The sequence below is a fragment of the Pelobates fuscus genome, chromosome 9 (assembly GCF_036172605.1).
Source record: "Pelobates fuscus isolate aPelFus1 chromosome 9, aPelFus1.pri, whole genome shotgun sequence".
NCBI lineage: Eukaryota > Metazoa > Chordata > Amphibia > Anura > Pelobatidae > Pelobates > Pelobates fuscus.
Genome location: NC_086325.1, coordinates 44,744,523 through 44,767,665, shown reverse-complemented (window position 1 = coordinate 44,767,665; position 23,143 = coordinate 44,744,523). Strand labels below are relative to the sequence as shown.

The following is a 23,143-nucleotide window of genomic DNA, read 5'->3' as shown; positions in this document are numbered from 1 at the left end:
TGATCTTTCTTATATTCAGAGGAAACCCAAATTGTTGTTACAAGTGCACTCGGAGAAGCAAGAATTAGACACCAGACACCTGTTGGTATTCAAAATAAGCCTCTGACGTTTTTTATTCATCAGCTGGGTTTTATACATTAAAAAGTAAGTGCTTACGTGCAAATAATCTTAGAACAAAAATAGCAAGGGAATACAGATAAGACATAGGAATGAGCGCCATGTATACATAACAAATAAGTTTCTGGGTAAGAGAGAACAACAAGATTAGAGTAGAGACATCTTGGGTGGGGGCTCTCTGCTCCCGGGACTTAGAAATATATGGTCTTAAGTGTTGTTAAAGCATCAAGCAATCAATCCTGATTCCAAGTTAGCCAATTTTAATATAGGATATCATTATATGACACCTATAAGCTTGAGCCTTGGAATCAAGATAAATTCTATAACACAAGCCAAAACAGAATCCTCCTCTTCCATGAGGTCACTTGGCAGAAAACATGGACACCTTTAGGAGTTAATGCAGATGCTTCATTTTTTTCAAACTTGTGAAACAATTTGAGAGAGAAAACTGCCTTTTGTTAGAAACACACTTTCAGAGTTCTCTCTTTTTGGCATAAGTGGCAATTCCAATGATTTGCATAAGTTGATGAGAAAGAAATAGCATGATTTCCAAAGAATTTTTCTGTTTTCATTTCTCTAACAATGGCTAAAAGCATTGTTTCCACCAGGTAACTTCTTCAAATATATCCCTCTGTTTCTGATGACTTTTTTTTTAAAGATTTGCTTTAAAAGATTTGAAGGAAACTGTCCTTTATCTTATATTTATAGTAATTTTCCGTCCTAGGGTTGTTTGATTTAGTTAAACGCACCAATTTGTCTCATTAAAAGTAACAAAGAAACTTGCCCCTTTTCAGAAGAACATGCATTGGTGTTTGAAGCTTCATATACATCGACCACGAAGGGACTCGAACCCTCAATCTTCTGATTCGAAGTCAGACGCCTTATCCATTAGGCCACCCGGTCTCAATTTTGGGTGTGTGTGGCAGCGTATCTGGGAAAAAGAAAAAACATAGCATGACAAATTGCAGAAGCGATTCAACTTGTGAAAAAAATTGGAGAAACCTCCCTTTGTCCGAAAGAGGCACCACTTACTGCACACTCTTTCAAGCAGTGACAGCAATTTTAAAAGATGGATTAAGTAACGATGGAAGAAAGGCAAAGCTTTGCAAAACAACATCTTGATTTTCGATTTCCCAGAAATGAGCAGAGCCGAATTTGTCCGCTCAGTCAAATAGAGGAAATCTACTGTTAGAAGGGAATGCAGATGTTTCAATTCTTCAAACTTGATAACAACGTGGAAGGACAAGCCAAAACAGAATCCTCCTCTTCCATGAGGTCACTTGGCAGAAAACATGGACACCTTTAGGAGTTAATGCAGATGCTTCATTTTTTTCAAACTTGTGAAACAATTTGAGAGAGAAAACTGCCTTTTGTTAGAAACACACTTTCAGAGCTCTCTCTTTTTGTCATAAGTGGCAATTCCAATGATTTGCATAAATTGATGAGAAAGAAATAGCATGATTTCCAAAGAATTTTTCTGTTTTCATTTCTCGAACAATGGCTAAAAGCAGTGTTTCCACCAGGTAACTTCTTCAAATATATCCCTCTGTTTCTGATGACTTTTTTTTAAAGGTTTGCTTTAAAAGATTTGAAGGAAACTGTCCTTTATCTTATATTTGTAGTAATTTTCCATCATAGGGTTGTTTGATTTAGTTAAACGCACCAATTTTTTTCATTAAATGTAATAAAGAAACTTGCCCCTTTTCAGAAGAACATGACATGCCAGGCTTCTGCATTGGTGTTTGAAGCTTCATAAACATCGACCACGAAGGGACTCGAACCCTCAATCTTCTGATTCGAAGTTAGACGCCTTATCCATTAGGCCACGCGGTCTCAATTTTGGGTGGGTGTGGCAGCGTATCTGGGAAAAAGAAAAAACATAGCATGACAAATTGCAGAAGCGATTCAACTTGTGAAAAAAATTAGAGAAACCTGCCTTTGTCCGAAAGAGGCACCACTTACTGCACATTCTTTCAAGCAGTGACAGCAATTTTAAAAGATGGATTAAGTAACGATGGAAGAAAGGCAAAGCTTTGCAAAAAACCTTTAGGAGTTAATGCAGATGCTTCATTTTTTTCAAACTTGTGAAACAATTTGAGAGAGAAAACTGCCTTTTGTTAGAAACACACTTTCAGAGCTCTCTCTTTTTGTCATAAGTGGCAATTCCAATGATTTGCATAAATTGATGAGAAAGAAATAGCATGATTTCCAAAGAATTTTTCTGTTTTCATTTCTCGAACAATGGCTAAAAGCAGTGTTTCCACCAGGTAACTTCTTCAAATATATCCCTCTGTTTCTGATGACTTTTTTTTAAAGGTTTGCTTTAAAAGATTTGAAGGAAACTGTCCTTTTTCTTATATTTGTAGTAATTTTCCATCATAGGGTTGTTTGATTTAGTTAAACGCACCAATTTTTCTCATTAAAAGTAACTTGCCCCTTTTCAGAAGAACATGACAGGCTTCTGCATTGGTGTTTGAAGCTTCATAAACATCGACCACGAAGGGACTCGAACCCTCAATCTTCTGATTCGAAGTCAGACGCCTTATCCATTAGGCCACGCGGTCTCAATTTTGGGTGTGTGTGGCAGCGTATCTGGGAAAAAGAAAAAACATAGCATGACAAATTGCAGAAGCGATTCAACTTGTGAAAAAAATTGGAGAAACCTCCCTTTGTCCGAAAGAGGCACCACTTACTGCACACTCTTTCAAGCAGTGACAGCAATTTTAAAATATGGATTAAGTAACGATGGAAGAAAGGCAAAGCTTTGCAAAACAACATCTTGATTTTCGATTCCCCAGAAATGAGCAGAGCCGAATTTGTCCGCTCAGTCAAATAGAGGAAATCTACTGTTAGAAGGGAATGCAGATGTTTCAATTCTTCAAACTTGACAACAACGTGGAAGGACAAGCCAAAACAGAATCCTCCTCTTCCATGAGGTCACTTGGCAGAAAACATGGACACCTTTAGGAGTTAATGCAGATGCTTCATTTTTTTCAAACTTGTGAAACTATTTGAGAGAGAAAACTGCCATTTGTTAGAAACACACTTTCAGAGCTCTCTCTTTTTGGCATAAGTGGCAATTCCAATGATTTGCATCAGTTGATGAGAAAGAAATAGCATGATTTCCAAAGAATTTTTCTGTTTTCATTTCTCTAACAATGGCTAAAAGCAGTGTTTCCACCAGGTAACTTCTTCAAATATATCCCTCTGTTTCTGATGACTTTTTTTTAAAGGTTTGCTTTAAAAGATTTGAAGGAAACTGTCCTTTATCTTATATTTGTAGTAATTTTCCATCATAGGGTTGTTTGATTTAGTTAAACGCACCAATTTTTCTCATTAAAAGTAACAAAGAAACTTGCCCCTTTTCAGAAGAACATGACATGCCAGGCTTCTGCAATGGTGTTTGAAGCTTCATAAACATCGACCACGAAGGGACTCGAACCCTCAATCTTCTGATTCGAAGTCAGACGCCTTATCCATTAGGCCACGCGGTCTCAATTTTGGGTGTGTGTGTTGCAGCATATCTGGGAAAAAGAAAAAAACATAGCATGACAAATTGCAGAAGCGATTCAACTTGTGAAAAAAATTGGAGATACCTCCCTTTGTCCGAAAGAGGCACCACTTACTGCACACTCTTTCAAGCAGTGACAGCAATTTTAAAAGATGGATTAAGTAACGATGGAAGAAAGGCAAAGCTTTGCAAAACAACATCTTGATTTTCGATTTCCCAGAAATGAGCAGAGCCGAATTTGTCCGCTCAGTCAAATAGAGGAAATCTACTGTTAGAAGGGAATGCAGATGTTTCAATTCTTCAAACTTGACAACAACGTGGAAGGACAAGCCAAAACAGAATCCTCCTCTTCCATGAGGTCACTTGGCAGAAAACATGGACACCTTTAGGAGTTAATGCAGATGCTTCATTTTTTTCAAACTTGTGAAACAATTTGAGAGAGAAAACTGCCTTTTGTTAGAAACACACTTTCAGAGCTCTCTCTTTTTGGCATAAGTGGCAATTCCAATGATTTGCATAAATTGATGAGAAAGAAATAGCATGATTTCCAAAGAATTTTTCTGTTTTCATTTCTCTAACAATGGCTAAAAGCAGTGTTTCCACCAGGTAACTTCTTCAAATATATCCCTCTGTTTCTGATGACTTTTTTTTAAAGGTTTGCTTTAAAAGATTTGAAGGAAACTGTCTTTTATCTTATATTTGTAGTAATTTTCCATCATAGGGTTGTTTGATTTAGTTAAACGCACCAATTTTTTTCATTAAATGTAATAAAGAAACTTGCCCCTTTTCAGAAGAACATGACATGCCAGGCTTCTGCATTGGTGTTTGAAGCTTCATAAACATCGACCACGAAGGGACTCGAACCCTCAATCTTCTGATTCGAAGTCAGACACCTTATCCATTAGGCCACGCGGTCTCAATTTTGGGTGTTTGTGGCAGCGTATCTCGGAAAAAGAAAAAACATAGCATGACAAATTGCAGAAGCGATTCAACTTGTGAAAAAAATTAGAGAAACCTGCCTTTGTCCGAAAGAGGCACCACTTACTGCACATTCTTTCAAGCAGTGACAGCAATTTTAAAAGATGGATTAAGTAACGATGGAAGAAAGGCAAAGCTTTGCAAAACACCTTTAGGAGTTAATGCAGATGCTTCATTTTTTTCAAACTTGTGAAACAATTTGAGAGAGAAAACTGCCATTTGTTAGAAACACACTTTCAGAGCTCTCTCTTTTTGGCATAAGTGGCAATTCCAATGATTTGCATCAGTTGATGAGAAAGAAATAGCATGATTTCCAAAGAATGTTTCTGTTTTCATTTCTCTAACAATGGCTAAAAGCAGTGTTTCCACCAGGTAACTTCTTCAAATATATCCCTCTGTTTCTGATGACTTTTTTTTAAAGGTTTGCTTTAAAAGATTTGAAGGAAACTGTCCTTTATCTTATATTTGTAGTAATTTTCCATCATAGGGTTGTTTGATTTAGTTAAACGCACCAATTTTTCTCATTAAAAGTAACAAAGAAACTTGCCCCTTTTCAGAAGAACATGACATGCCAGGCTTCTGCATTGGTGTTTGAAGCTTCATAAACATCGACCACGAAGGGACACGAACCCTCAATCTTCTGATTCGAAGTCAGACACCTTATCCATTAGGCCACGCGGTCTCAATTTTGGGTGTGTGTGGCAGCGTATCTGGGAAAAAGAAAAAAACATAGCATGACAAATTGCAGAAGCGATTCAACTTGTGAAAAAAATTGGAGATACCTCCCTTTGTCCGAAAGAGGCACCACTTACTGCACACTCTTTCAAGCAGTGACAGCAATTTTAAAAGATGGATTAAGTAACGATGGAAGAAAGGCAAAGCTTTGCAAAACAACATCTTGATTTTCGATTTCCCAGAAATGACGAGAGCCGAATTTGTCCGCTCAGTCAAATAGAGGAAATCTACTGTTAGAAGGGAATGCAGATGTTTCAATTCTTCAAACTTGACAACAACGTGGAAGGACAAGCCAAAACAGAATCCTCCTCTTCCATGAGGTCACTTGGCAGAAAACATGGACACCTTTAGGAGTTAATGCAGATGCTTCATTTTTTTCAAACTTGTGAAACAATTTGAGAGAGAAAACTGCCTTTTGTTAGAAACACACTTTCAGAGCTCTCTCTTTTTGTCATAAGTGGCAATTCCAATGATTTGCATAAATTGATGAGAAAGAAATAGCATGATTTCCAAAGAATTTTTCTGTTTTCATTTCTCTAACAATGGCTAAAAGCAGTGTTTCCACCAGGTAACTTCTTCAAATATATCCCTCTGTTTCTGATGACTTTTTTTTAAAGGTTTGCTTTAAAAGATTTGAAGGAAACTGTCCTTTTTCTTATATTTGTAGTAATTTTCCATCATAGGGTTGTTTGATTTAGTTAAACGCACCAATTTTTCTCATTAAAAGTAACTTGCCCCTTTTCAGAAGAACATGACATGCCAGGCTTCTGCATTGGTGTTTGAAGCTTCATAAACATCGCCCACGAAGGGACTCGAACCCTCAATCTTCTGATTCAAAGTCAGACGCCTTATCCATTAGGCCACGCGGTCTCAATTTTGGGTGTGTGTGGCAGCGTATCTGGGAAAAAGAAAAAACATAGCATGACAAATTGCAGAAGCGATTCAACTTGTGAAAAAAATTGGAGAAACCTCCCTTTGTCCGAAAGAGGCACCACTTACTGCACACTCTTTCAAGCAGTGACAGCAATTTTAAAAGATGGATTAAGTAACGATGGAAGAAAGGCAAAGCTTTGCAAAACAACATCTTGATTTTCGATTTCCCAGAAATGAGCAGAGCCGAATTTGTCCGCTCAGTCAAATAGAGGAAATCTACTGTTAGAAGGGAATGCAGATGTTTCAATTCTTCAAACTTGACAACAACGTGGAAGGACAAGCCAAAACAGAATCCTCCTCTTCCATGAGGTCACTTGGCAGAAAACATGGACACCTTTAGGAGTTAATGCAGATGCTTCATTTTTTTCAAACTTGTGAAACAATTTGAGAGAGAAAACTGCCTTTTGTTAGAAACACACTTTCAGAGCTCTCTCTTTTTGGCATAAGTGGCAATTCCAATGATTTGCATAAATTGATGAGAAAGAAATAGCATGATTTCCAAAGAATTTTTCTGTTTTCATTTCTCTAACAATGGCTAAAAGCAGTGTTTCCACCAGGTAACTTCTTCAAATATATCCCTCTGTTTCTGATGACTTTTTTTTAAAGGTTTGCTTTAAAAGATTTGAAGGAAACTGTCTTTTATCTTATATTTGTAGTAATTTTCCATCATAGGGTTGTTTGATTTAGTTAAACGCACCAATATTTTTCATTAAATGTAATAAAGAAACTTGCCCCTTTTCAGAAGAACATGACATGCCAGGCTTCTGCATTGGTGTTTGAAGCTTCATAAACATCGACCACGAAGGGACTCGAACCCTCAATCTTCTGATTCGAAGTCAGACACCTTATCCATTAGGCCACGAGGTCTCAATTTTGGGTGTTTGTGGCAGCGTATCTCGGAAAAAGAAAAAACATAGCATGACAAATTGCAGAAGCGATTCAACTTGTGAAAAAAATTGGAGATACCTCCCTTTGTCCGAAAGAGGCACCACTTACTGCACACTCTTTCAAGATGCTTCATTTTTTTCAAACTTGTGAAACAATTTGAGAGAGAAAACTGCCTTTTGTTAGAAACACACTTTCAGAGCTCTCTCTTTTTGGCATAAGTGGCAATTCCAATGATTTGCATAAATTGATGAGAAAGAAATAGCATGATTTCCAAAGAATTTTTCTGTTTTCATTTCTCTAACAATGGCTAAAAGCAGTGTTTCCACCAGGTAACTTCTTCAAATATATCCCTCTGTTTCTGATGACTTTTTTTTAAAGGTTTGCTTTAAAAGATTTGAAGGAAACTGTCTTTTATCTTATATTTGTAGTAATTTTCCATCATAGGGTTGTTTGATTTAGTTAAACGCACCAATTTTTTTCATTAAATGTAATAAAGAAACTTGCCCCTTTTCAGAAGAACATGACATGCCAGGCTTCTGCATTGGTGTTTGAAGCTTCATAAACATCGACCACGAAGGGACTCGAACCCTCAATCTTCTGATTCGAAGTCAGACACCTTATCCATTAGGCCACGCGGTCTCAATTTTGGGTGTTTGTGGCAGCGTATCTCGGAAAAAGAAAAAACATAGCATGACAAATTGCAGAAGCGATTCAACTTGTGAAAAAAATTAGAGAAACCTGCCTTTGTCCGAAAGAGGCACCACTTACTGCACATTCTTTCAAGCAGTGACAGCAATTTTAAAAGATGGATTAAGTAACGATGGAAGAAAGGCAAAGCTTTGCAAAACACCTTTAGGAGTTAATGCAGATGCTTCATTTTTTTCAAACTTGTGAAACAATTTGAGAGAGAAAACTGCCATTTGTTAGAAACACACTTTCAGAGCTCTCTCTTTTTGGCATAAGTGGCAATTCCAATGATTTGCATCAGTTGATGAGAAAGAAATAGCATGATTTCCAAAGAATGTTTCTGTTTTCATTTCTCTAACAATGGCTAAAAGCAGTGTTTCCACCAGGTAACTTCTTCAAATATATCCCTCTGTTTCTGATGACTTTTTTTTAAAGGTTTGCTTTAAAAGATTTGAAGGAAACTGTCCTTTATCTTATATTTGTAGTAATTTTCCATCATAGGGTTGTTTGATTTAGTTAAACGCACCAATTTTTCTCATTAAAAGTAACAAAGAAACTTGCCCCTTTTCAGAAGAACATGACATGCCAGGCTTCTGCATTGGTGTTTGAAGCTTCATAAACATCGACCACGAAGGGACACGAACCCTCAATCTTCTGATTCGAAGTCAGACACCTTATCCATTAGGCCACGCGGTCTCAATTTTGGGTGTGTGTGGCAGCGTATCTGTGAAAAAGAAAAAAACATAGCATGACAAATTGCAGAAGCGATTCAACTTGTGAAAAAAATTGGAGATACCTCCCTTTGTCCGAAAGAGGCACCACTTACTGCACACTCTTTCAAGCAGTGACAGCAATTTTAAAAGATGGATTAAGTAACGATGGAAGAAAGGCAAAGCTTTGCAAAACAACATCTTGATTTTCGATTTCCCAGAAATGACGAGAGCCGAATTTGTCCGCTCAGTCAAATAGAGGAAATCTACTGTTAGAAGGGAATGCAGATGTTTCAATTCTTCAAACTTGACAACAACGTGGAAGGACAAGCCAAAACAGAATCCTCCTCTTCCATGAGGTCACTTGGCAGAAAACATGGACACCTTTAGGAGTTAATGCAGATGCTTCATTTTTTTCAAACTTGTGAAACAATTTGAGAGAGAAAACTGCCTTTTGTTAGAAACACACTTTCAGAGCTCTCTCTTTTTGTCATAAGTGGCAATTCCAATGATTTGCATAAATTGATGAGAAAGAAATAGCATGATTTCCAAAGAATTTTTCTGTTTTCATTTCTCTAACAATGGCTAAAAGCAGTGTTTCCACCAGGTAACTTCTTCAAATATATCCCTCTGTTTCTGATGACTTTTTTTTAAAGGTTTGCTTTAAAAGATTTGAAGGAAACTGTCCTTTTTCTTATATTTGTAGTAATTTTCCATCATAGGGTTGTTTGATTTAGTTAAACGCACCAATTTTTCTCATTAAAAGTAACTTGCCCCTTTTCAGAAGAACATGACAGGCTTCTGCATTGGTGTTTGAAGCTTCATAAACATCGACCACGAAGGGACTCGAACCCTCAATCTTCTGATTCGAAGTCAGACGCCTTATCCATTAGGCCACGCGGTCTCAATTTTGGGTGTGTGTGGCAGCGTATCTGGGAAAAAGAAAAAACATAGCATGACAAATTGCAGAAGCGATTCAACTTGTGAAAAAAATTGGAGAAACCTCCCTTTGTCCGAAAGAGGCACCACTTACTGCACACTCTTTCAAGCAGTGACAGCAATTTTAAAATATGGATTAAGTAACGATGGAAGAAAGGCAAAGCTTTGCAAAACAACATCTTGATTTTCGATTCCCCAGAAATGAGCAGAGCCGAATTTGTCCGCTCAGTCAAATAGAGGAAATCTACTGTTAGAAGGGAATGCAGATGTTTCAATTCTTCAAACTTGACAACAACGTGGAAGGACAAGCCAAAACAGAATCCTCCTCTTCCATGAGGTCACTTGGCAGAAAACATGGACACCTTTAGGAGTTAATGCAGATGCTTCATTTTTTTCAAACTTGTGAAACTATTTGAGAGAGAAAACTGCCATTTGTTAGAAACACACTTTCAGAGCTCTCTCTTTTTGGCATAAGTGGCAATTCCAATGATTTGCATCAGTTGATGAGAAAGAAATAGCATGATTTCCAAAGAATTTTTCTGTTTTCATTTCTCTAACAATGGCTAAAAGCAGTGTTTCCACCAGGTAACTTCTTCAAATATATCCCTCTGTTTCTGATGACTTTTTTTTAAAGGTTTGCTTTAAAAGATTTGAAGGAAACTGTCCTTTATCTTATATTTGTAGTAATTTTCCATCATAGGGTTGTTTGATTTAGTTAAACGCACCAATTTTTCTCATTAAAAGTAACAAAGAAACTTGCCCCTTTTCAGAAGAACATGACATGCCAGGCTTCTGCAATGGTGTTTGAAGCTTCATAAACATCGACCACGAAGGGACTCGAACCCTCAATCTTCTGATTCGAAGTCAGACGCCTTATCCATTAGGCCACGCGGTCTCAATTTTGGGTGTGTGTGGCAGCGTATCTGGGAAAAAGAAAAAAACATAGCATGACAAATTGCAGAAGCGATTCAACTTGTGAAAAAAATTGGAGATACCTCCCTTTGTCCGAAAGAGGCACCACTTACTGCACACTCTTTCAAGCAGTGACAGCAATTTTAAAAGATGGATTAAGTAACGATGGAAGAAAGGCAAAGCTTTGCAAAACAACATCTTGATTTTCGATTTCCCAGAAATGAGCAGAGCCGAATTTGTCCGCTCAGTCAAATAGAGGAAATCTACTGTTAGAAGGGAATGCAGATGTTTCAATTCTTCAAACTTGACAACAACGTGGAAGGACAAGCCAAAACAGAATCCTCCTCTTCCATGAGGTCACTTGGCAGAAAACATGGACACCTTTAGGAGTTAATGCAGATGCTTCATTTTTTTCAAACTTGTGAAACAATTTGAGAGAGAAAACTGCCTTTTGTTAGAAACACACTTTCAGAGCTCTCTCTTTTTGGCATAAGTGGCAATTCCAATGATTTGCATAAATTGATGAGAAAGAAATAGCATGATTTCCAAAGAATTTTTCTGTTTTCATTTCTCTAACAATGGCTAAAAGCAGTGTTTCCACCAGGTAACTTCTTCAAATATATCCCTCTGTTTCTGATGACTTTTTTTTAAAGGTTTGCTTTAAAAGATTTGAAGGAAACTGTCTTTTATCTTATATTTGTAGTAATTTTCCATCATAGGGTTGTTTGATTTAGTTAAACGCACCAATATTTTTCATTAAATGTAATAAAGAAACTTGCCCCTTTTCAGAAGAACATGACATGCCAGGCTTCTGCATTGGTGTTTGAAGCTTCATAAACATCGACCACGAAGGGACTCGAACCCTCAATCTTCTGATTCGAAGTCAGACACCTTATCCATTAGGCCACGAGGTCTCAATTTTGGGTGTTTGTGGCAGCGTATCTCGGAAAAAGAAAAAACATAGCATGACAAATTGCAGAAGCGATTCAACTTGTGAAAAAAATTGGAGATACCTCCCTTTGTCCGAAAGAGGCACCACTTACTGCACACTCTTTCAAGATGCTTCATTTTTTTCAAACTTGTGAAACAATTTGAGAGAGAAAACTGCCTTTTGTTAGAAACACACTTTCAGAGCTCTCTCTTTTTGGCATAAGTGGCAATTCCAATGATTTGCATAAATTGATGAGAAAGAAATAGCATGATTTTCAAAGAATTTTTCTGTTTTCATTTCTCTAACAATGGCTAAAAGCAGTGTTTCCACCAGGTAACTTCTTCAAATATATCCCTCTGTTTCTGATGACTTTTTTTTAAAGGTTTGCTTTAAAAGATTTGAAGGAAACTGTCTTTTATCTTATATTTGTAGTAATTTTCCATCATAGGGTTGTTTGATTTAGTTAAACGCACCAATTTTTTTCATTAAATGTAATAAAGAAACTTGCCCCTTTTCAGAAGAACATGACATGCCAGGCTTCTGCATTGGTGTTTGAAGCTTCATAAACATCGACCACGAAGGGACTCGAACCCTCAATCTTCTGATTCGAAGTCAGACACCTTATCCATTAGGCCACGCGGTCTCAATTTTGGGTGTTTGTGGCAGCGTATCTCGGAAAAAGAAAAAACATAGCATGACAAATTGCAGAAGCGATTCAACTTGTGAAAAAAATTAGAGAAACCTGCCTTTGTCCGAAAGAGGCACCACTTACTGCACATTCTTTCAAGCAGTGACAGCAATTTTAAAAGATGGATTAAGTAACGATGGAAGAAAGGCAAAGCTTTGCAAAACACCTTTAGGAGTTAATGCAGATGCTTCATTTTTTTCAAACTTGTGAAACAATTTGAGAGAGAAAACTGCCATTTGTTAGAAACACACTTTCAGAGCTCTCTCTTTTTGGCATAAGTGGCAATTCCAATGATTTGCATCAGTTGATGAGAAAGAAATAGCATGATTTCCAAAGAATGTTTCTGTTTTCATTTCTCTAACAATGGCTAAAAGCAGTGTTTCCACCAGGTAACTTCTTCAAATATATCCCTCTGTTTCTGATGACTTTTTTTTAAAGGTTTGCTTTAAAAGATTTGAAGGAAACTGTCCTTTATCTTATATTTGTAGTAATTTTCCATCATAGGGTTGTTTGATTTAGTTAAACGCACCAATTTTTCTCATTAAAAGTAACAAAGAAACTTGCCCCTTTTCAGAAGAACATGACATGCCAGGCTTCTGCATTGGTGTTTGAAGCTTCATAAACATCGACCACGAAGGGACACGAACCCTCAATCTTCTGATTCGAAGTCAGACACCTTATCCATTAGGCCACGCGGTCTCAATTTTGGGTGTGTGTGGCAGCGTATCTGGGAAAAAGAAAAAAACATAGCATGACAAATTGCAGAAGCGATTCAACTTGTGAAAAAAATTGGAGATACCTCCCTTTGTCCGAAAGAGGCACCACTTACTGCACACTCTTTCAAGCAGTGACAGCAATTTTAAAAGATGGATTAAGTAACGATGGAAGAAAGGCAAAGCTTTGCAAAACAACATCTTGATTTTCGATTTCCCAGAAATGACGAGAGCCGAATTTGTCCGCTCAGTCAAATAGAGGAAATCTACTGTTAGAAGGGAATGCAGATGTTTCAATTCTTCAAACTTGACAACAACGTGGAAGGACAAGCCAAAACAGAATCCTCCTCTTCCATGAGGTCACTTGGCAGAAAACATGGACACCTTTAGGAGTTAATGCAGATGCTTCATTTTTTTCAAACTTGTGAAACAATTTGAGAGAGAAAACTGCCTTTTGTTAGAAACACACTTTCAGAGCTCTCTCTTTTTGTCATAAGTGGCAATTCCAATGATTTGCATAAATTGATGAGAAAGAAATAGCATGATTTCCAAAGAATTTTTCTGTTTTCATTTCTCTAACAATGGCTAAAAGCAGTGTTTCCACCAGGTAACTTCTTCAAATATATCCCTCTGTTTCTGATGACTTTTTTTTAAAGGTTTGCTTTAAAAGATTTGAAGGAAACTGTCCTTTTTCTTATATTTGTAGTAATTTTCCATCATAGGGTTGTTTGATTTAGTTAAACGCACCAATTTTTCTCATTAAAAGTAACTTGCCCCTTTTCAGAAGAACATGACAGGCTTCTGCATTGGTGTTTGAAGCTTCATAAACATCGACCACGAAGGGACTCGAACCCTCAATCTTCTGATTCGAAGTCAGACGCCTTATCCATTAGGCCACGCGGTCTCAATTTTGGGTGTGTGTGGCAGCGTATCTGGGAAAAAGAAAAAACATAGCATGACAAATTGCAGAAGCGATTCAACTTGTGAAAAAAATTGGAGAAACCTCCCTTTGTCCGAAAGAGGCACCACTTACTGCACACTCTTTCAAGCAGTGACAGCAATTTTAAAATATGGATTAAGTAACGATGGAAGAAAGGCAAAGCTTTGCAAAACAACATCTTGATTTTCGATTCCCCAGAAATGAGCAGAGCCGAATTTGTCCGCTCAGTCAAATAGAGGAAATCTACTGTTAGAAGGGAATGCAGATGTTTCAATTCTTCAAACTTGACAACAACGTGGAAGGACAAGCCAAAACAGAATCCTCCTCTTCCATGAGGTCACTTGGCAGAAAACATGGACACCTTTAGGAGTTAATGCAGATGCTTCATTTTTTTCAAACTTGTGAAACTATTTGAGAGAGAAAACTGCCATTTGTTAGAAACACACTTTCAGAGCTCTCTCTTTTTGGCATAAGTGGCAATTCCAATGATTTGCATCAGTTGATGAGAAAGAAATAGCATGATTTCCAAAGAATTTTTCTGTTTTCATTTCTCTAACAATGGCTAAAAGCAGTGTTTCCACCAGGTAACTTCTTCAAATATATCCCTCTGTTTCTGATGACTTTTTTTTAAAGGTTTGCTTTAAAAGATTTGAAGGAAACTGTCCTTTATCTTATATTTGTAGTAATTTTCCATCATAGGGTTGTTTGATTTAGTTAAACGCACCAATTTTTCTCATTAAAAGTAACAAAGAAACTTGCCCCTTTTCAGAAGAACATGACATGCCAGGCTTCTGCAATGGTGTTTGAAGCTTCATAAACATCGACCACGAAGGGACTCGAACCCTCAATCTTCTGATTCGAAGTCAGACGCCTTATCCATTAGGCCACGCGGTCTCAATTTTGGGTGTGTGTGGCAGCGTATCTGGGAAAAAGAAAAAAACATAGCATGACAAATTGCAGAAGCGATTCAACTTGTGAAAAAAATTGGAGATACCTCCCTTTGTCCGAAAGAGGCACCACTTACTGCACACTCTTTCAAGCAGTGACAGCAATTTTAAAAGATGGATTAAGTAACGATGGAAGAAAGGCAAAGCTTTGCAAAACAACATCTTGATTTTCGATTTCCCAGAAATGAGCAGAGCCGAATTTGTCCGCTCAGTCAAATAGAGGAAATCTACTGTTAGAAGGGAATGCAGATGTTTCAATTCTTCAAACTTGACAACAACGTGGAAGGACAAGCCAAAACAGAATCCTCCTCTTCCATGAGGTCACTTGGCAGAAAACATGGACACCTTTAGGAGTTAATGCAGATGCTTCATTTTTTTCAAACTTGTGAAACAATTTGAGAGAGAAAACTGCCTTTTGTTAGAAACACACTTTCAGAGCTCTCTCTTTTTGGCATAAGTGGCAATTCCAATGATTTGCATAAATTGATGAGAAAGAAATAGCATGATTTCCAAAGAATTTTTCTGTTTTCATTTCTCTAACAATGGCTAAAAGCAGTGTTTCCACCAGGTAACTTCTTCAAATATATCCCTCTGTTTCTGATGACTTTTTATTAAAGGTTTGCTTTAAAAGATTTGAAGGAAACTGTCCTTTATCTTATATTTGTAGTAATTTTCAATCATAGGGTTGTTTGATTTAGTTAAACGCACCAATTTTTTTCATTAAATGTAATAAAGAAACTTGCCCCTTTTCAGAAGAACATGACATGCCAGGCTTCTGCAATGGTGTTTGAAGCTTCATAAACATCGACCACGAAGGGACTCGAACCCTCAATCTTCTGATTCGAAGTCAGACGCCTTATCCATTAGGCCACGCGGTCTCAATTTTGGGTGTGTGTGGCAGCGTATCTGGGAAAAAGAAAAAAACATAGCATGACAAATTGCAGAAGCGATTCAACTTGTGAAAAAAATTGGAGATACCTCCCTTTGTCCGAAAGAGGCACCACTTACTGCACACTCTTTCAAGCAGTGACAGCAATTTTAAAAGATGGATTAAGTAACGATGGAAGAAAGGCAAAGCTTTGCAAAACAACATCTTGATTTTCGATTTCCCAGAAATGAGCAGAGCCGAATTTGTCCGCTCAGTCAAATAGAGGAAATCTACTGTTAGAAGGGAATGCAGATGTTTCAATTCTTCAAACTTGACAACAACGTGGAAGGACAAGCCAAAACAGAATCCTCCTCTTCCATGAGGTCACTTGGCAGAAAACATGGACACCTTTAGGAGTTAATGCAGATGCTTCATTTTTTTCAAACTTGTGAAACAATTTGAGAGAGAAAACTGCCTTTTGTTAGAAACACACTTTCAGAGCTCTCTCTTTTTGGCATAAGTGGCAATTCCAATGATTTGCATGAATTGATGAGAAAGAAATAGCATGATTTCCAAAGAATTTTTCTGTTTTCATTTCTCTAACAATGGCTAAAAGCAGTGTTTCCACCAGGTAACTTCTTCAAATATATCCCTCTGTTTCTGATGACTTTTTATTAAAGGTTTGCTTTAAAAGATTTGAAGGAAACTGTCCTTTATCTTATATTTGTAGTAATTTTCAATCATAGGGTTGTTTGATTTAGTTAAACGCACCAATTTTTTTCATTAAATGTAATAAAGAAACTTGCCCCTTTTCAGAAGAACATGACATGCCAGGCTTCTGCAATGGTGTTTGAAGCTTCATAAACATCGACCACGAAGGGACTCGAACCCTCAATCTTCTGATTCGAAGTCAGACGCCTTATCCATTAGGCCACGCGGTCTCAATTTTGGGTGTGTGTGGCAGCGTATCTGGGAAAAAGAAAAAAACATAGCATGACAAATTGCAGAAGCGATTCAACTTGTGAAAAAAATTGGAGATACCTCCCTTTGTCCGAAAGAGGCACCACTTACTGCACACTCTTTCAAGCAGTGACAGCAATTTTAAAATATGGATTAAGTAACGATGGAAGAAAGGCAAAGCTTTGCAAAACAACATCTTGATTTTCGATTCCCCAGAAATGAGCAGAGCCGAATTTGTCCGCTCAGTCAAATAGAGGAAATCTACTGTTAGAAGGGAATGCAGATGTTTCAATTCTTCAAACTTGACAACAACGTGGAAGGACAAGCCAAAACAGAATCCTCCTCTTCCATGAGGTCACTTGGCAGAAAACATGGACACCTTTAGGAGTTAATGCAGATGCTTCATTTTTTTCAAACTTGTGAAACTATTTGAGAGAGAAAACTGCCATTTGTTAGAAACACACTTTCAGAGCTCTCTCTTTTTGGCATAAGTGGCAATTCCAATGATTTGCATCAGTTGATGAGAAAGAAATAGCATGATTTCCAAAGAATTTTTCTGTTTTCATTTCTCTAACAATGGCTAAAAGCAGTGTTTCCACCAGGTAACTTCTTCAAATATATCCCTCTGTTTCTGATGACTTTTTATTAAAGGTTTGCTTTAAAAGATTTGAAGGAAACTGTCCTTTATCTTATATTTGTAGTAATTTTCAATCATAGGGTTGTTTAATTTAGTTAAACGCACCAATTTTTTTCATTAAATGTAATAAAGAAACTTGCCCCTTTTCAGAAGAACATGACATGCCAGGCTTCTGCAATGGTGTTTGAAGCTTCATAAACATCGACCACGAAGGGACTCAAACCCTCAATCTTCTGATTCGAAGTCAGACGCCTTATCCATTAGGCCAAGCGGTCTCAATTTTGGGTGTGTGTGCAGCGTATCTGGGAAAAAGAAAAAACATAGCATGACAAATTGCAGAAGCGATTCAACTTGTGAAAAAAATTGGAGAAACCTCCCTTTGTCCGAAAGAGGCACCACTTACTGCACACTCTTTCAAGCAGTGACAGCAATTTTAAAAGATGGATTAAGTAACGATGGAAGAAAGGCAAAGCTTTGCAAAACAACATTTTGATTTTCGATTTCCCAGAAATGAGCAGAGCCGAATTTTAGGCATAAGTGGCAATTCCAATGATTTGCATAAGTTGATGAGAAAGAAATAGCATGATTTCCAAATAATTTTTCTGTTTTCATTTCTCTAACAATGGCTAAAAGCAGTGTTTCCACCAGGTAACTTCTTCAAATATATCCCTCTGTTTCTGATGACTTTTTTTCATGGTTTGCTTTAAAAGATTTGAAGGAAACTGTCCTTTATCTTATATTTATAGTAATTTTCCATCATAGGGTTGTTTGATTTAGTTAAACGCACCAATTTTTCTCATTAAAAGTAACAAAAAAACTTGCCCCTTTTCAGAAGAACATGACATGCCAGGCTTCTACATTGGTGTATGAAACTTCATAAACATCGACCACGAAGGGACTCGAACCCTCAATCTTCTGATTTGAAGTCAGACGCCTTATCCATTAGGCCACGCGGTCTCAATTTTGGGTGTGTGTGGCAGCGTATCTGGGAAAAAGAAAAAACATAGCATGACAAATTGCAGAAGCGATTCAACTTGTGAAAAAAATTGGAGAAACCTGCCTTTGTCCGAAAGAGGCACCACTTACTGCACACTCTTTCAAGCAGTGACAGCAATTTTAAAAGATGGATTAAGTAACGATGGAAGAAAGGCAAAGCTTTGCAAAACACCTTTAGGAGTTAATGCAGATGCTTCATTTTTTTCAAACTTGTGAAACAATTTGAGAGAGAAAACTGCCTTTTGTTAGAAACACACTTTCAGAGCTCTCTCTTTTTGGCATAAGTGGCAATTCCAATGATTTGCATAAGTTGATGAGAAAGAAATAGCATGATTTCCAAAGAATTTTTCTGTTTTCATTTCTCTAACAATGGCTAAAAGCAGTGTTTCCACCAGGTAACTTCTTCAAATATATCCCTCTGTTTCTGATGACTTTTTTTTAAAGGTTTGCTTTAAAAGATTTGAAGGAAACTGTCCTTTTTCTTATATTTGTAGTAATTTTCCATCATAGGGTTGTTTGATTTAGTTAAACGCACCAATTTTTCTCATTAAAAGTAACTTGCCCTTTTTCAGAAGAACATGACATGCCAGGCTTCTGCATTGGTGTTTGAAGCTTCATAAACATCGACCACGAAGGGACTCGAACCCTCAATCTTCTGATTCGAAGTCAGACGCCTTATCCATTAGGCCACCCGGTCTCAATTTTGGGTGTGTGTGGCAGCGTATCTGGGAAAAGGAAAAAACATAGCATGACAAATTGCAGAAGCGATTCAACTTGTGAAAAAAATTGGAGAAACCTCCCTTTGTTCGAAAGAGGCACCACTTACTGCACACTCTTTCAAGCAGTGACAGCAATTTTAAAAGATGGATTAAGTAACGATGGAAGAAAGGCAAAGCTTACCAAAACAACATCTTGATTTTCGATTCCCCAGAAATGAGCAGAGCCGAATTTGTCCGCTCAGTCAAATAGAGGAAATCTACTGTTAGAAGGGAATGCAGATGTTTCAATTCTTCAAACTTGACAACAACGTGGAAGGACAAGCCAAAACAGAATCCTCCTCTTCCATGAGGTCACTTGGCAGAAAACATGGACACCTTTAGGAGTTAATGCAGATGCTTCATTTTTTTCAAACTTGTGAAACAATTAGAGAGAGAAAACTGCCATTTGTTAGAAACACACTTTCAGAGCTCTCTCTTTTTGCCATAAGTGGCAATTCCAATGATTTGCATCAGTTGATGAGAAAGAAATAGCATGATTTCCAAAGAATTTTTCTGTTTTCATTTCTCTAACAATGGCTAAAAGCAGTGTTTCCACCAGGTAACTTCTTCAAATATATCCCTCTGTTTCTGATGACTTTTTTTTAAAGGTTTGCTTTAAAAGATTTGAAGGAAACTGTCCTTTATCTTATATTTGTAGTAATTTTCCATCATAGGGTTGTTTGATTTAGTTAAACGCACCAATTTTTTTCATTAAATATAATAAAGAAACTTGCCCCTTTTCAGAAGAACATGACATGCCAGGCTTCTGCATTGGTGTTTGAAGCTTCATAAACATCGACCACGAAGGGACTCGAACCCTCAATCTTCTGATTCGAAGTCAGACGCCTTATCCATTAGGCCACGCGGTCTCAATTTTGGGTGTGTGTGGCAGCGTATCTGGGAAAAAGAAAAAACATAGCATGACAAATTGCAGAAGCGATTCAACTTGTGAAAAAAATTAGAGAAACCTGCCTTTGTCCGAAAGAGGCACCACTTACTGCACACTCTTTCAAGCAGTGACAGCAATTTTAAAAGATGGATTAAGTAACGATGGAAGAAAGGCAAAGCTTACCAAAACAACATCTTGATTTTCGATTCCCCAGAAATGAGCAGAGCCGAATTTGTCCGCTCAGTCAAATAGAGGAAATCTACTGTTAGAAGGGAATGCAGATGTTTCAATTCTTCAAACTTGACAACAACGTGGAAGGACAAGCCAAAACAGAATCCTCCTCTTCCATGAGGTCACTTGGCAGAAAACATGGACACCTTTAGGAGTTAATGCAGATGCTTCATTTTTTTCAAACTTGTGAAACAATTAGAGAGAGAAAACTGCCATTTGTTAGAAACACACTTTCAGAGCTCTCTCTTTTTGGCATAAGTGGCAATTCCAATGATTTGCATAAGTTGATGAGAAAGAAATAGCATGATTTCCAAAGAATTTTTCTGTTTTCATTTCTCTAACAATGGCTAAAAGCAGTGTTTCCACCAGGTAACTTCTTCAAATATATCCTTCTGTTTCTGATGACTTTTTTTTAAAGGTTTGCTTTAAAAGATTTGAAGGAAACTGTCCTTTATCTTATATTTGTAGTAATTTTCCATCATAGGGTTGTTTGATTTAGTTAAACGCACCAATTTTTTTCATTAAAAGTAACTTGCCCCTTTTCAGAAGAACATGACATGCCAGGCTTCTGCATTAGTGTTTGAAGCTTCATAAACATCGACCACGAAGGGACTCGAACCCTCAATCTTCTGATTCGAAGTCAGACGCCTTATCCATTAGGCCACGCGGTCTCAATTTTGGTTGTGTTTGGCAGCGTATCTGGGAAAAAGAAAAAACATAGCATGACAAATTGCAGAAGCGATTCAACTTGTGAAAAAAATTGGAGAAACCTGCCTTTGTCTGAAAGAGGCACAACTTACTGCACATTCTTTCAAGCAGTGACAGCAATTTTAAAAGATGGATTAAGTAACGATGGAAGAAAGGCAAAGCTTTGCAAAACACCTTTAGGAGTTAATGCAGATGCTTCATTTTTTTCAAACGTGTGAAACAATTTGAGAGAGAAAACTGCCTTTTGTTAGAAACACACTTTCAGAGCTCTCTCTTTTTGGCATAAGTGGCAATTCCAAGGATTTGCATAAGTTGATGAGAAAGAAATAGCATGATTTCCAAAGAATTTTTCTGTTTTCATTTCTCTAACAATGGCTAAAAGCAGTGTTTCCACCAGGTAACTTCTTCAAATATATCCCTCTACTTCTGATGACTTTTTTTTAAAGGTTTGCTTTAAAAGATTTGAAGGAAACTGTCCTTTATCTTATATTTGTAGTAATTTTCCATCATAGGGTTGTTTGATTTAGTTAAACGCACCAATTTTTTTCATTAAATGTAATAAAGAAATTTGCCCCTTTTCAGAAGAACATGACATGCCAGGCTTCTGCATTGGTGTTTGAAGCTTCATAAACATCGACCACGAAGGGACCCGAACCCTCAGTCTTCTGATTCGAAGTCAGACGCCTTATCCATTAGGCCACGAGGTCTCAATTTTGGGTGTGTTTGGCAGCGTATCTGGGAAAAAGAAAAAACATAGCATGACAAATTGCAGAAGCGATTCAACTTGTGAAAAAAATTGGAGAAACCTGCCTTTGTCCGAAAGAGGCACCACTTACTGCACACTCTTTCAAGCAGTGACAGCAATTTTAAAAGATGGATTAAGTAACGATGGAAGAAAGGCAAAGCTTTGCAAAACACATTTAGGAGTTAATGCAGATGCTTCATTTTTTTCAAACTTGTGAAACAATTTGAGAGAGAAAACTGCCTTTTGTTAGAAACACACTTTCAGAGCTCTCTCTTTTTGGCATAAGTGGCAATTCCAATGATTTGCATAAGTTGATGAGAAAGAAATAGCATGATTTCCAAAGAATTTTTCTGTTTTCATTTCCCTAACAATGGCTAAAAGCAGTGTTTCCACCAGGTAACTTCTTCAAATATATCCCTCTGTTTCTGATGACTTTTTTTTAAAAGTTTGCTTTAAAAGATTTGAAGGAAACTGTCCTTTTTCTTATATTTGTAGTAATTTTCCATCATAGGGTCGTTTGATTTAGTTAAACGCACCAATTTTTCTCATTAAAAGTAACTTGCCCCTTTTCAGAAGAACATAACAGGCTTCTGCATTGGTGTTTGAAGCTTCATAAACATCGACCACGAAGGGACTCGAACGCTCAATCTTCTGATTCGAAGTCAGACGCCTTATCCATTAGGCCACGCGGTCTCAATTTTGGGTGTGTGTGGCAGCGTATCTGGGAAAAAGAAAAAAACATAGCATGACAAATTGCAGAAGCGATTCAACTTGTGAAAAAAATTGGAGAAACCTCACTTTGTCCGAAAGAGGCACCACTTACTGCACACTCTTTCAAGCAGTGACAGCAATTTTAAAATATGGATTAAGTAACGATGGAAGAAAGGCAAAGCTTTGCAAAACAACATCTTGATTTTCGATTCCCCAGAAATGAGCAGAGCCGAATTTGTCCGCTCAGTCAAATAGAGGAAATCTACTGTTAGAAGGGAATGCAGATGTTTCAATTCTTCAAACTTGACAACAACGTGGAAGGACAAGCCAAAACAGAATCCTCCTCTTCCATGAGGTCACTTGGCAGAAAACATGGACACCTTTAGGAGTTAATGCAGATGCTTCATTTTTTTCAAACTTGTGAAACAATTTGAGAGAGAAAACTGCCATTTGTTAGAAACACACTTTCAGAGCTCTCTCTTTTTGGCATAAGTGGCAATTCCAATGATTTGCATCAGTTGATGAGAAAGAAATAGCATGATTTCCAAAGAATTTTTCTGTTTTCATTTCTCTAACAATGGCTAAAAGCAGTGTTTCCACCAGGTAACTTCTTCAAATATATCCCTCTGTTTCTGATGACTTTTTTTAAAGGTTTGCTTTAAAAGATTTGAAGGAAACTGTCCTTTATCTTATATTTGTAGTAATTTTCCATCATAGGGTTGTTTGATTTAGTTAAACGCACCAATTTTTCTCATTAAAAGTAACAAAGAAACTTGCCCCTTTTCAGAAGAACATGACATGCCAGGCTTCTGCAATGGTGTTTGAAGCTTCATAAACATCGACCACGAAGGGACTCGAACCCTCAATCTTCTGATTCGAAGTCAGACGCCTTATCCATTAGGCCACGCGGTCTCAATTTTAGGTGTGTGTGGCAGCGTATCTGGGAAAAAGAAAAAAACATAGCATGACAAATTGCAGAAGCGATTCAACTTGTGAAAAAAATTGGAGATA

At 37.3% G+C, this 23,143-nt stretch overlaps 17 non-coding genes across 17 annotated transcripts; all 17 read right to left on the bottom strand.

The window, feature by feature from the left end:
* Positions 1 to 947: 947 nt before the first annotated feature.
* Positions 948 to 1,020, bottom strand: TRNAR-UCG (transfer RNA arginine (anticodon UCG)). The gene has a single exon. It is a non-coding gene; the product is annotated as a tRNA-Arg (tRNA).
* Positions 1,021 to 2,608: 1,588 nt separating this feature from the next.
* On the bottom strand, positions 2,609 to 2,681 carry TRNAR-UCG (transfer RNA arginine (anticodon UCG)). Its single transcript has one exon. It is a non-coding gene; the product is annotated as a tRNA-Arg (tRNA).
* An 857-nt stretch (positions 2,682 to 3,538) lies between these two features.
* Positions 3,539 to 3,611, bottom strand: TRNAR-UCG (transfer RNA arginine (anticodon UCG)). The gene has a single exon. It is a non-coding gene; the product is annotated as a tRNA-Arg (tRNA).
* An 860-nt stretch (positions 3,612 to 4,471) lies between these two features.
* On the bottom strand, positions 4,472 to 4,544 carry TRNAR-UCG (transfer RNA arginine (anticodon UCG)). The gene has a single exon. It is a non-coding gene; the product is annotated as a tRNA-Arg (tRNA).
* Positions 4,545 to 6,138: 1,594 nt separating this feature from the next.
* Positions 6,139 to 6,211, bottom strand: TRNAQ-UUG (transfer RNA glutamine (anticodon UUG)). Its single transcript has one exon. It is a non-coding gene; the product is annotated as a tRNA-Gln (tRNA).
* A 1,517-nt stretch (positions 6,212 to 7,728) lies between these two features.
* TRNAR-UCG (transfer RNA arginine (anticodon UCG)) lies at positions 7,729 to 7,801 on the bottom strand. Its single transcript has one exon. It is a non-coding gene; the product is annotated as a tRNA-Arg (tRNA).
* Positions 7,802 to 9,390: 1,589 nt separating this feature from the next.
* Positions 9,391 to 9,463, bottom strand: TRNAR-UCG (transfer RNA arginine (anticodon UCG)). The gene has a single exon. It is a non-coding gene; the product is annotated as a tRNA-Arg (tRNA).
* Positions 9,464 to 10,320: 857 nt separating this feature from the next.
* TRNAR-UCG (transfer RNA arginine (anticodon UCG)) lies at positions 10,321 to 10,393 on the bottom strand. Its single transcript has one exon. It is a non-coding gene; the product is annotated as a tRNA-Arg (tRNA).
* A 1,518-nt stretch (positions 10,394 to 11,911) lies between these two features.
* On the bottom strand, positions 11,912 to 11,984 carry TRNAR-UCG (transfer RNA arginine (anticodon UCG)). The gene has a single exon. It is a non-coding gene; the product is annotated as a tRNA-Arg (tRNA).
* A 1,589-nt stretch (positions 11,985 to 13,573) lies between these two features.
* TRNAR-UCG (transfer RNA arginine (anticodon UCG)) lies at positions 13,574 to 13,646 on the bottom strand. The gene has a single exon. It is a non-coding gene; the product is annotated as a tRNA-Arg (tRNA).
* Positions 13,647 to 14,503: 857 nt separating this feature from the next.
* Positions 14,504 to 14,576, bottom strand: TRNAR-UCG (transfer RNA arginine (anticodon UCG)). Its single transcript has one exon. It is a non-coding gene; the product is annotated as a tRNA-Arg (tRNA).
* Positions 14,577 to 15,434: 858 nt separating this feature from the next.
* TRNAR-UCG (transfer RNA arginine (anticodon UCG)) lies at positions 15,435 to 15,507 on the bottom strand. Its single transcript has one exon. It is a non-coding gene; the product is annotated as a tRNA-Arg (tRNA).
* An 858-nt stretch (positions 15,508 to 16,365) lies between these two features.
* Positions 16,366 to 16,438, bottom strand: TRNAR-UCG (transfer RNA arginine (anticodon UCG)). The gene has a single exon. It is a non-coding gene; the product is annotated as a tRNA-Arg (tRNA).
* Positions 16,439 to 18,714: 2,276 nt separating this feature from the next.
* Positions 18,715 to 18,787, bottom strand: TRNAR-UCG (transfer RNA arginine (anticodon UCG)). The gene has a single exon. It is a non-coding gene; the product is annotated as a tRNA-Arg (tRNA).
* An 857-nt stretch (positions 18,788 to 19,644) lies between these two features.
* TRNAR-UCG (transfer RNA arginine (anticodon UCG)) lies at positions 19,645 to 19,717 on the bottom strand. Its single transcript has one exon. It is a non-coding gene; the product is annotated as a tRNA-Arg (tRNA).
* Positions 19,718 to 20,566: 849 nt separating this feature from the next.
* Positions 20,567 to 20,639, bottom strand: TRNAR-UCG (transfer RNA arginine (anticodon UCG)). Its single transcript has one exon. It is a non-coding gene; the product is annotated as a tRNA-Arg (tRNA).
* A 2,332-nt stretch (positions 20,640 to 22,971) lies between these two features.
* Positions 22,972 to 23,044, bottom strand: TRNAR-UCG (transfer RNA arginine (anticodon UCG)). The gene has a single exon. It is a non-coding gene; the product is annotated as a tRNA-Arg (tRNA).
* Positions 23,045 to 23,143: the final 99 nt, after the last annotated feature.